At 38.4% G+C, this 12,696-nt stretch overlaps 1 pseudogene; it reads left to right on the forward strand.

Moving 5' to 3' along the window:
• The first annotated feature begins 3,523 nt into the window (after positions 1-3,523).
• LOC126587558 (protein NAR1-like) lies at positions 3,524-6,435 on the forward strand (annotated as a pseudogene).
• The last annotated feature ends 6,261 nt before the right edge of the window (positions 6,436-12,696 follow it).

Below are 12,696 nucleotides of genomic sequence, written 5' to 3' on the forward strand. Positions count from 1 at the left end.
TTTTAGGGAAAAAACTTAAAGGCAACGGTAATACACATAATAATGACGATGATAATAACAATTGAACAAGACTTGCTTGGCTTTGGCGAGAGTGTGAAGGTTCAGCATTTACCTCTGCGCGCTTTAGAGTTAAGGATTTGAGGGAAGAAGTGATGATGGCGTCGTGGATGATCCATCTGTATCAGCAAGCTGCAAGCTGAAACACTGAACAGAAAACTGTGTCAAACATGAGTGCTAACTAAAGTTGGGGAACGATAACATGGAATAATTTCCAGACAGTATTTTATTGCATGATCAGAGGTCGCACTTGGTGCGATGGCAAGTGCCTTCGCCCATGAGCGGTAGGTCTCGGGTTCGAGACTTGGGAGCAGCCTCTCCATAAATGGGGGTAAGGCTAGCCGACATTCTCCTCTCCCAGACCCTACGTAAAGCGGGAGCCTTGTGCATTGGGTATGACCTTTATTTTATTGCATGATCAAATACTAGTGCATGCAGTTTAGAGACTGATTCATAACTCAATTGAGTAAAACGAAGACATACCATTGCTATTACAAGACTGATTCATCATAACCCTAATATATATGCTTGCCGGATTTATCTATTGCTATTACAAGATCAAGTTCTTCATAATGCTGGACACTGACAGCACTATAACGTTCCTTTTGTAAATAATAAATAATTGATCTTGAAGGACCGCGAACCTTTATTTGTGACTTACCCGCATAATACTAAATAATAAATAACAAAAGTAATAACATTCCTTTTGTAAATAATAAATAATTGATCTTGGTCTAAAGCCATTGAGAATTACTTTTGTTATATTAGTATCATTCGTATCATGTATAAGTCATTGACTACTTATTATGTGAAAAAATTTGACTGTTACCATTATGTTTTTGTGATAATGTTGAAAAATGTTGAACAATTTAACATAGGGCTCTTAAAGAAAGCCCATTTCAAACAAAAATACTTTTGATGGCCCAAAAGAAATGAAAAAAGATTGAAGCACGACATATCATGCCAAATAAATGTTCACGGTCTTTCAAGAGCTATTATAAGTACGACACACCATACCATATATTTAGAAATATGCCAGGCAGCTAAGTTACTTATAATAGCTCTTGAAGGACCATGAATCTTTCATTTTTTTGGGCCATCAAAATTGCTTTTGTTTGAAATGGGCTTCTTGAAGGGCCCTAAGCTAAGTTGTTCAACATTTTTCAACACTATCATGAAAACAAAATGATGGTAACAGTCAATATTTTTCACATGATGAGTAGTCAATAACAAAAGTATAATAAGTAGTCAATAAAAAAAGTATGATAAGTAGTCAATAACAAAACTGATTGTCAATGACTTTTACATGATAAAGATATGCATGATACTCACACTCCTTTTAAAACTTGTGAATGTTATATATAAGAAAATAAATGAAACTACAGTACATTAGGGATTTACCAAAAACACTGTAATTCTAGGTTATAAACAATCCACTGTGTTCAACTACTTGAAGAAAATGAAGAAGACAATTAGGGATGGATGGTTGTGAACAACATGGTGCAGATAACCCAGGAAAAAGTTTCTCAAATTGAGATACTGAAAGTTCTTGTAGCCAAGGTATGCTTGCAGAGAAAGACTCCATCAACATTTATAGTCGGTTCGTCGGAACAGTTTTACCAAAAATGGACCAAAAATATATGGCGCAACTCATCAACAGCTTGATTGTGGAATTCAAGATTTTTAACCTAGAAGCAGGCAATAAGGTTCTTGAGGTTACATTATGGACCTATATGCATAAAATGGGATTCAAGGTATCGCTCGCCCACTCCCCCTCCTTGTTGCGACGGGTTTTTTTTTGTCATCTGATTTGGAACCAGCATCTCTCCCATTTTATATAGGTCCGTAATGTAACTTCAAGAAACTTATTGCTTGCTTCTGGGTTAAAAATCTTGAATTCAACAATCAAGCTCTTGATGAGTTGCGTCACATCTTTTTGGTCCATTTTTTGTAAAATTGTTCCGACTAACCGACCAGAAATGTTGATGGAGTCTTTCACTTGCAAGCATACCTTGGCTACAAGAACTTTCAATATCTCAATTTGAGGAACTTATTTCTGGGTTATCTACACCATGTCATTCACAACTATCCATCCCTGATTGTCTTCTTCATTTTCTTCAAGTAGTTGAACTCTTCAAGGACTTTTTTCTTCCAATTCTTGAAACATGACTTCAAATTTTGATATGGTTTCCCAGTCTTCCTTGTTTTCCATTTCCGACGTAGAAAAAGAGAGAGAGTTTGGAGAGACCAACTGATGTTCTTTAATACAGTGGATTGTTTATAACTTGTTTTCAAAAGGAATTATAGTGTTTTTGGTAAATCTACAGGAGTTGTAGTTTTATTTATTTTCTTATTTATATTTAACATTCACAAGTTTTAAAAGCAAATGTGAGTATTATGCGTATCTTATCATGTAAAAGTCATTGACAATCACTTTTATTATTGACTACTTATCATACTTTTGTTATTGACTATTTATCATGTGAAAAATATTGACCGTTACCATTTTTTTTGTTTGTGATAGTGTTAAAAAATTGTTGAACAATTTAACTTAGGACCGTTCAAAAAGCCCATTTCGAACAAAGGCACTTTTGATGGCCAAAAAATTGAAGAAAGACATAAGTACGCCACACACTGAAGAGGAAATTCTGGGCAGGAAGGTGCTACTGTTGTTATTGCAACTTGTCCTTGTGTTTGATGAATGAATAAAAAGAAAGAAGCTTGTGCCTCCATTGCAGTGCAAATCCAGAGCAACACAACAACAACATTTGACATGAAAAGAACTATGTAGGGTATATTAGTACTTTCACATCAACTTTTGGTTATAATTATCATAAATTAAAAAAAGTGATTATAATTCTATACGGGGTCCAAACTTTGGTTATTTATCCAAATTTCCCTAAAAATTGCTACTTTTACTGATTGTTTTATCTGGTTCAGCTCTTCCATTTTTTACCTGTGCATTTATGCTTAATTGGATCTGAATTAGTAATGTTTAAGCTTTTTAGTAATTTTTTTGGTGTGAAGGTTTCAACTTCTAGCAAGCAAGTGAAAACAGAACCAGTTAAAATTTCACTCAAAGATTGCTTGGCATGCAGGTAAATCATCTTTCGTACACATGCTTACTGGGTCTCTTATTTTGTGATGCTACGAAGTTCAAGTTTTAATCTTTTATTTAAATTTCGTTTTTCTTTCGAATTGGTGTGTCGACTTGCTGTTTTGCCCACGTTTTACTATCAATATATGCGTGCAATGATATTTACCATATCACAATTTCCACAGAAAATTAATTGCGTGCATAGAATTGGTGTATTGATCTGTTGTGCAAAGCTAGGTACTGTAAAGATAGAATAGCGGACTTAAACTTTCTGAACTACCAGCTAGATAACCGAGTTAGGATTCATATGACCCCCTGCAAAAGGGATAATATCTATGGTTTTGGGTTCTTTGCAGTGGTTGTGTAACATCAACGGAGACAGTTATGCTGGAGAAGCAAAGTTTGGATGAGTTTCTTCTTAATCTTGACAAAGGAAAAGCTGTCACTGTCTCCCTATCTCCCCAATCAAGAGCGTCCCTTGCCGTTTATTTTGGAATTTCACCACTTCAGGTTAGCTAGAATATTTCAACTTGTTTCTAATAGAATCCCAGTAACTGCTCAGTATTGATGTATTCAATAAGATAGTCGAGCACACTTTTGTCATTGGATTTAACATCGGAAGTTAATTTCAATTTTCCAGGTCTCTAGGAAACTCACAACATTTTTTAAGTCCTTGGGTGTAAAGGCTGTACAAACAAAGCCGGTCATCTGATGGTGAAAGGTGTCAATCTTTGTTGCCCATGATTTCATCAGCATGTCCAGGTGTATATATCTTAGCCTATAATAGTTTGGTACTAATTTGCAGCAGGGTTTTTATTTGGTTAAATATAATAGTTTGGTACTTATTTGCAGCGGGGTTTAACATTTTGGTTTTTTTATTAAAGAAATTTGGCAAATTATTTTTATGATGCACTATAAAATAGCTACGTTTATTGCAGGTTGGATATGCTATGCTGAAAAACAACTTGGATCCTATGTTCTGCCTTATATTTCATCAATGAAGAGTCCCCAGCAAACAATTGGAGTTATTGTTAAAACTCATGTATGCCAAAAAATAGGTCTAAGGTATGTTTTGTGTCCTTTGTTTCTTTTTCTGGCCGATAAGTGTGATGTGCATAATTTCTGCGGTGCACTTATCGCTTGATAAGTATTCATAACAATTCTAATCATTGCTGTTCGATAATGTGTATGTCTGATTTATGAAATTTCGGTTGTTGGCATAGCCTGCTTTGTAGGACCATTCTATATCAGTGATGAAACTCTTGTGTGTAATTACTTGTTATGCATGTCAAAATATTTTTGTTCCTCCCTCTTTTTTTTCCCCAAGATTATTTTATACCATTTGATAGCACATCTATTGGAAGACGTACATCCTATTTTTCTTAGAAACTTATCGAGTACAATGGAAATTGACAAATTTCTGCAAGATCCTAGCATATGTTAGCACCATTTTCTGTTAACGTTTATGACATACCCAATGTTCTTGGATCATAGGCAGACTTGTTCAGACACCTCTGATTATTCTTCTGCCTTGGGCTTATTTAGTGTTGAAAATTTTAGGTATATAACTTTCTGTGGGTGAAGTTGAACGATTATACTGAACTATTTACATATCCCTGAATGATTTCACTTGACAGGACAGCTGATGTTTACCATGTAACTGTGATGCCTTGTTATGATAAAATGCTTGAGGCTTCACGTGATGACTTCGTTTTTGAAGTTGATCAATCTGAAAATAATGAGAATGAAGGTCTAAGGGTTACAGAGGTAGACTCGGTGTTGACATCCGGGGAAGTTTTAGAACTGATACAGGTGAGAAATACTTATTACCATCTCTGCTTTAGTGGTTACAACTTGAGATTTCCAAATAGTGCTGACATGACATCCACTCTTTGTTTTCTTTCTTCGCTTTGGTGGTTGCAGTTGAAAGGAGTAGATTTCAAAGGCTTAGAAGAGTCCCCTCTAGATAACATGTAAGAGCTGTAAAAGTTTCAATAAAGGCTCCTTCTATCTGCTTGGATTATTCTAAGAAATACGTTGTTCTGCCAGGTTGACAAATTTTAATGAAGGGGGTCTTTTTGGTGTCCATGGAAGCTCAGGGGGTTATGCGAAGACAATATTCAGCTATGCTGCTGAAGTGCTCTTTGGAAGAGAAGTCAAGGGCCCTATTGATTTCAATTCAGTTAAAAATTCAGACTTCCAGGAACTGACTTTGGAAGCAAGTCAAGTTTTTCTTTTAGTTCTGCTCACACATTTGTAGGGTAGCTTTTTTGTAATTGTAACTCAAGCTTCGTCAATTTTGCATCCGTATAGTATTTGTAGTGGTATAGTTGGAAAATCTAGGGGCTAATTCCTTGCATTAGCATTTTCTGTTCATTTTTATGTAGAGTATTGATGGCCTCTCGTTTAGGTGGATGGGAAGACTATTGAAATTTGCACTGTGTTATGGCTTCCGTAACCTGCAAAGCGTTGTCAGGAAAATAAAAATTGGAAAATGCGATTATCATTTTCTAGAGATCATGGCATGCCCTTCTGGTGGTTGGAAAATTTTCTACTTGCTAACCCTTCAAATAGATATGTGTTTTTTTTAATACGTTGACTATCCATTATGTGGATTTGGGATTTTGGAAGTAATACTAACGGGAACTAAACAGGTTGCTTAAATGGTGAAGGACAGATTAAGCCACAGCCTGAACAATCCGGAAAGGAGTTGATTCAGTTATTACAAGCAGCTTATATGGAAAACTTAAGGGTTGGACTTATCGTCAGTTATTTTGTTATTTTATCGTTGGCCTGGGAATAGTGATGTTTTTTTTGGCTTTGAAATGCTAATCCTTTAATATTATACAGGTCTTGGTAGCTGATCCTTTTGGAAATCCTTTGGTGCAAAACTTATGCGACGAGTGGCTCGAGCATCCTGGATAGAGAAAGCTAAGCGACTCTTTCATACAGAGTACCACCCTATCGTGAAATGCCTAACTTCTCAATTGCACAATTGGTAAATGCCACCTTCCGAACGCCAGTTTCCTCAACAATGGCGACCATCCAGTGACGGTTCATTTGAGTACCGTTGCTCGTCATCTTCTGGGAGTCGTCAAATTTTTTATGTAGAGAGCTAATATTTTGTTCACAGTTTTTTCCTAACTAATGTGTATAGGAAACATACCTTAATAGAAAAAAATCAATTGCATGCGGTTGTAAGAAACCATATAATTCTTTTATTTTGTTTTAAGTACAAATATATCTTGCTTTCCATTGTATATCCATTTTTTATCGGCGCTCACTTGGCTTGGTAAATAATTTCTGCAATACTTGTCTTTTTGCACTCACGTTCTCCTTCTCTTTCTGCATACCCTTGTTTGTTTTTTTATTTATTTTGTTTAATTCAAAGGTTTAAATAAACATGAGTATGCAAAAGAGAAAATCAGCGTGTGGAATCACTTTTGTGAGTTTCTTCCCCGATTTTGATATCATGTAATCAATTGTATGTATGAGCGTGACAAATGTTGGATAGTGGCTAAATTAGTGGCCAACTTGGCATCCACTTTCGGCTATTAAACAAAACAAAAGAATGAAAGACAAAATGATGAGGAGGCATCATGATTATGTTTCCTTGCTTTGTGGCTTTTTCAAAGCCATAGTTATTGGTTTTCTTCGGATGGAAAATAAGAGAGAAGTGAGAGCTCATTTTTCTGCAGAGAGCAGGGAGAGTTGCAGAGAGCTCAAAAGGAAGAAGAAGCTGCTGCTTCATTTGGTTAGTAATCATCCACCAAAGTAGTTGTTGTTGTAATAGCTTTGAGTTATATGTATAGAAAAGAAATTATTCATTATATTTCTTTCTCAATTTGTTTCTGTGGTGTGTGAGAGCTATTGGGTGTATTGAGTTATTTGGGTTGTGAGATTGTCAACACTCTGTAAACTCCTAATTGGTTGATAGTGGATTATTGGGTGAACTCCTACTGCTCCGAGAACGTACTCCAGTTACACTGACGGTTGAGGAACCTCGTTAAAATCTTGTGTTGGTATACCATGGGTCCAGCCCATGATGAAAGACATTAAAGAATCAGCCCATCATAAAGGATGGATGCTAGAAAACTCTAGCATCTTATCAAATAACTAGAAAAATCTGGTTCTAATATGCATGTCGGTGGAGTCCATGCATAAGCTAGAAAGTTCTAGCTAAATATTGAGGCTGTCATGCAAGCCTAAGTCGGTGGGCAAGTCGGCACTCAAATATAAATAGGGGTGCATGTATGTATCATGGTGTGTGTGAAAAACCGAAGTAAGAGTGTTCCACTCCAAGAGTGAGGGTTATAAGAGTTGTTCCACTTCAAGTTTGAGAGTGAGAGTATTCCACTACACATTGTGTGTGAGTGAAGTTTAGAGTGATAGAAAGTGTGTGTCATACTTTCTTGTATCCATCAAGCCTTGTCTTTGGCTTGGTAAGACTACTCTTGTTGTACTCATCTTTTTCATATAGTGATCCTTATTTGGTGGACGTAGGCATAAATTGCCGAACCACATAAATTCTTAGTGTCCATTTTCTACTTTACCTTGTGCATTCTCTATCTTGTAGTACCGACTTTCCTAACAAGTGGTATCAGAGCCCGGTTGGCTCGTACTACGAGATGGAAGGAAGTGGCACTATGATCAAACTCACCAACTCCAATTGGGTAACATGGAAGCCAAGGATGGAGGACATTCTCTATTGCAAGGATCTGCATGAGCCAATTGAAGGAGATGCCGCTAAATCCGAGAGCATGTCCGATGCCGAGTGGAAGAAGATGAATCGCAAGACTATTGGCACAATTAGACAATGGGTGGACGATAGTGTTTTTCACCATGTGTCTAATGAAACCAATGCCCGCGAGTTTTGGACGAAGCTTGAGTCATTGTTTGAGAAGAAGACCCCAGCCAAGAAAGCCTTCTTAATCAAAGAGCTCATCAATGTGAAGTACAAGGATGGTTTAAGTGTAGCAGAACACTTGAACAATTTCCAGAATATCATTAACCAGTTGGCTACTATGAAAATGACGATCGAGGACGAGCTACAAGCGCTTTTGTTACTTGGATCCTTGCCAGACAGTTGGGAGACCTTTGTGGTAAGTATAAGTAACTCTGCTTCTAATGGTGTTCTTACTCTTGATAATGTTAAAAATAGCATGCTCAATGAAGAAACAAGGAGAAAGACTTCTGGCACAGATAGCAGCCAAGTATTTGTCACAGAGAACCGCGGAAGAAGCAAGAGTAGAGGGCCTAGAGATCATGGCAGGAATCCTAGCCGATCCAAGTCAAGGTTCAGGGGTGCATGCCACCATTGTGGCAAAGAAGGCCATATGAAGAAAAATTGTCGAGTTTGGAAGAGAGAGCAAAGGGGAGGAAACAATCAGAAGAAAGATGATACTGGCAATACCACCGCTGTCATATGTGGTGATGTACCAGAAATACTGTCTGTTGGTGATTGTCTGCATATAGGCAACTCTAACAGTGACATTGAATGGATCTTTGACAATGGAGCTTCCTTCCATGCTACGTCCAAACGGGAGTTCTTCAGTACATACAAAGAAGGTGACTTTGGCATAGTGAAGATGGGGAATGAAAGCTATTCCAAAATTCTTGGAATTTGTGATATTTGCCTAAGAACTAATCTTGGCTGCCAGTTGATGTTGAAAGATGTGAGACATATTCCTGATATACGTCTCAATCTGATATCCATCGGTACCCTTGATCGACAAGGTTATTATCACCATATTGGCGAAGGAAAATTAAAGCTTACTAAAGGCTTAATGGTGGTAGCAAGAGCACGACTTTGTTGTACGTTGTACCGGTCAAATGCCAAGGTTTTGAAAGGTGAGTTGAATGTTGTGGAAGACTCATCTCTAGACTTGTGGCATAAGAGGCTAGGCCACATAAGTGAGAAAGGCCTACAAGTTTTGGCAAAGAAGTCTCACATTCCCTTTGCCAAAGGTACGTCGTTAAACTCTTGTGAGCATTGTTTATTCGGAAAACAAAGAAGAGTTAGTTTTTCTGTTCCATCTACAAAGAAAGGAAATTTGTTAGATCTTGTTTATTCAGATGTGTGTGGACCCATGGAAGTCGAGTCACTTGGAAGAAATAAATATTTTGTTACTTATATTGATGATGCTTCACGAAAGGTTTGGGTGTATTTGTTGAAATCTAAAGACCAAGTGTTTCAGACATTCCAGGAGTTTCATGCCATGGTGGAGAGGGAAATTGGGAAACCTCTCAAGTGCCTTCGTAGCGACAACGGCGGTGAGTACACATCTCACCAGTTTAGAGAGTATTGTGTGAAACATGGCATACGTCATGAGAAGACAGTTCCTGGAACTCCACAACATAACGGTGTTGCTGAAAGAATGAACCGAACCATCATGGAGAAAGTCAGGTGTATGCTGAGGACTGCAAAGTTATCTAAGCAGTTCTGGGGTGAAGCTGTAAGGACAGCCTGCTATTTGATCAACCGATCTCCATCAGTACCATTAGGTCTTGATGTTCCGGAGAGAGTATGGACTAGTAATGATGTGTCTTACTCTCATCTGAAGGTGTTTGGCTGCAAAGCTTTTGTGCATGTGCCCAAAGAGCAGAGATCGAAGTTAGACTACAAAGCTACACCGTGCATCTTTCTTGGTTATGGCAATGAAGATTTTGGTTACAGATTATGGGACCCATACCAGAAGAAGTTTATCCGAAGTAGAGACGTGGTCTTTTATGAAGATCAAACAATTGGGGATTCGGATAAAGAAGCACAACCAGATGGCGCAGACAAAGGAGTTGATCCATTAGCTTCAGATGAAGAAAGTCACGATGACATCCCTGAAGCAGCTGCCAATGAAGTGCCTGCAGAACCAGATAATGCTGATCAGGGGGAGCCTGATCAAGATGTGCCAGACCATGAGATTGCTGATCAGGGGGAGCCTAGTCAAGAAGAGCAGATTCAAGGAGAACCCAATCAGGGGGAGCCTCCAGCCCTACAAGAGAATGAAGATCAGGTCAGAAGATCCATCAGAAGTCGAAGACCGTCTACCAAGTATTCTTCATCAGAGTATATCATGTTGACTAATTATGGAGAGCCCGAAACATATGAGGAGGCCAGAGCTCATAACGACCGTGACAAATGGATGAAGGCAATGGAGTCGGAGATGGATTCCTTATCAAAGAATGATACCTATGAGCTGGTGGAGCTTCCAAAGGGCAGGAAAGCATTGAAAAACAAGTGGGTGTTCAAATTGAAAAGAGACGACAACATGACAAGGTACAAGGCTCGTTTGGTTGTCAAAGGTTTTGGTCAAAAGAAAGGAGTTGACTTTGATGAGATTTTCTCACCGGTGGTGAAGATGACTTCCATTCGAGTTATCCTTGGTATGGCAGCAAGCATGGATCTTGAGCTCGAGCAGTTAGATGTTAAAACTGCATTTCTCCATGGCAATTTAGAAGAGGAGATATACATGGAGCAACCCAAAGGCTTTGAAGTCAAAGGTAAAGAAAATTTGGTGTGCAAGCTCAAGAAAAGCTTATATGGTCTTAAGCAGGCTCCGAGACAGTGGAATAAGAAGTTCAACTCATTCATGGTGAGTAATGGGTACAAGAGAACTCATGCTGACTCTTGTGTCTATATCAAACAATTTTCTGGAGGTACATTCATCATCTTATTGCTTTATGTCGATGACATGTTGATTGTCGGACAAGATGCTTCTATGATTAAAAAGCTCAAAGAAGAGTTATCTAAGTCCTTTGACATGAAGGACTTAGGGCCAGCCAAGCAGATTTTGGGCATGGAGATAATTCGTGACAGAAAATCCAAGAAGTTGTGGCTGTCACAAGAAAAGTATGTTGAACGGGTGCTTGAAAGGTTCAACATGAAAGCAGCCAAACCGGTAAGCTCACCTTTAGCCAATCATATCAAGTTGAGCAAAGAGTCGTGTCCAAAAACATATGAAGAAAAGGAGAAAATGGTAGTTGTTCCCTACTCTTCAGCAGTAGGAAGTATCATGTATGCAATGGTGTGCACACGACCAGATATTGCTCATGCAGTAGGTGTGGTGAGCAGGTTTCTCTCTAATCCAGGGAAGGACCACTGGGAAACCGTTAAGTGGATTCTCAGATATTTGAAGGGGACTTCTAAGATGTGCTTGTGCTTTGGCGGTTCCAAACCAATCTTGGAAGGATTCACAGATGCTGACATGGGAGGTGACCTGGATGGTAGAAAATCTACATCTGGGTACTTGTTCACTTTTGCCGAGGGAGCCGTGTCTTGGCAATCCAAGTTGCAAAAGTGTGTTGCTTTGTCCACAACCGAGGCTGAATACATAGCCGCTACAAAAGCATGCAAGGAATTGTTGTGGCTGAAGCAGTTTCTCCAAGAGTTGGGTTTGAAGCAAAGTGATTATGGCATTTATTGTGATAGTCAGAGTGCTCTGGATTTGAGCAAGAACACTACATATCATTCACGCACTAAGCACATTGATATTCGTTATCATTGGATTAGAGATGCTATCGAGAACAAGTTGCTACAGCTGAAGAAGATTCATACCAATAATAATTCTTCAGACATGTTGACAAAAGTAGTCACAAAATCAAAGTTGGAATTTTGCATTAAGGCTGCTGGGATGGACTCCAGGTAACTTGGAGTCATGATCGGAATTCCTCCCTCATGGACTGGAGGGGGAGATTGTTGGTATACCATGGGTCTAGCCCATGATGAAAGACATTAAAGAATCAGCCCATCATAAAGGATGGATGCTAGAAAACTCTAGCATCTTATCAAATAACTAGAAAAATCTGGTTCTAATATGCATGTCGGTGGAGTCCATGCATAAGCTAGAAAGTTCTAGCTAAATATTGAGGCTGTCATGCAAGCCTAAGTCGGTGGGCAAGTCGGCAAAACTCAAATATAAATAGGGGTGCATGTATGTATCATGGTGTGTGTGAAAAACCGAAGTAAGAGTGTTCCACTCCAAGAGTGAGGGTTATAAGAGTTGTTCCACTTCAAGTTTGAGAGTGAGAGTATTCCACTACACATTGTGTGTGAGTGAAGTTTAGAGTGATAGAAAGTGTGTGTCATACTTTCTTGTATCCATCAAGCCTTGTCTTTGGCTTGGTAAGACTACTCTTGTTGTACTCATCTTTTTCATATAGTGATCCTTATTTGGTGGACGTAGGCATAAATTGCCGAACCACATAAATTCTTAGTGTCCATTTTCTACTTTACCTTGTGCATTCTCTATCTTGTAGTACCGACTTTCCTAACATCTTGGTGTCTTTTATATTTTTGTTCTTGCATTTCATTTGATAAATTTCCTGTGGGTTAGCTTGAGTTGGTTCCATTTGGTTTGGTGCTATCCTAGCACAACACCAAATACATCAAAATCGAAGCTCAAATAATGTTGATATACGATGCATGAAGAATAATACGCAAATATGCACTACGCAACCGTAGAAGTATAGTTAGCAGTATTCATAATACAGTAAGTCATCTAACAGTAATACTACGGTTGCTAATACTGGAGGAAGTATAAGTTGGT

Source organism: Malus sylvestris, chromosome 10 (genome assembly GCF_916048215.2).
Source record: "Malus sylvestris chromosome 10, drMalSylv7.2, whole genome shotgun sequence".
Taxonomy (NCBI): domain Eukaryota; kingdom Viridiplantae; phylum Streptophyta; class Magnoliopsida; order Rosales; family Rosaceae; genus Malus; species Malus sylvestris.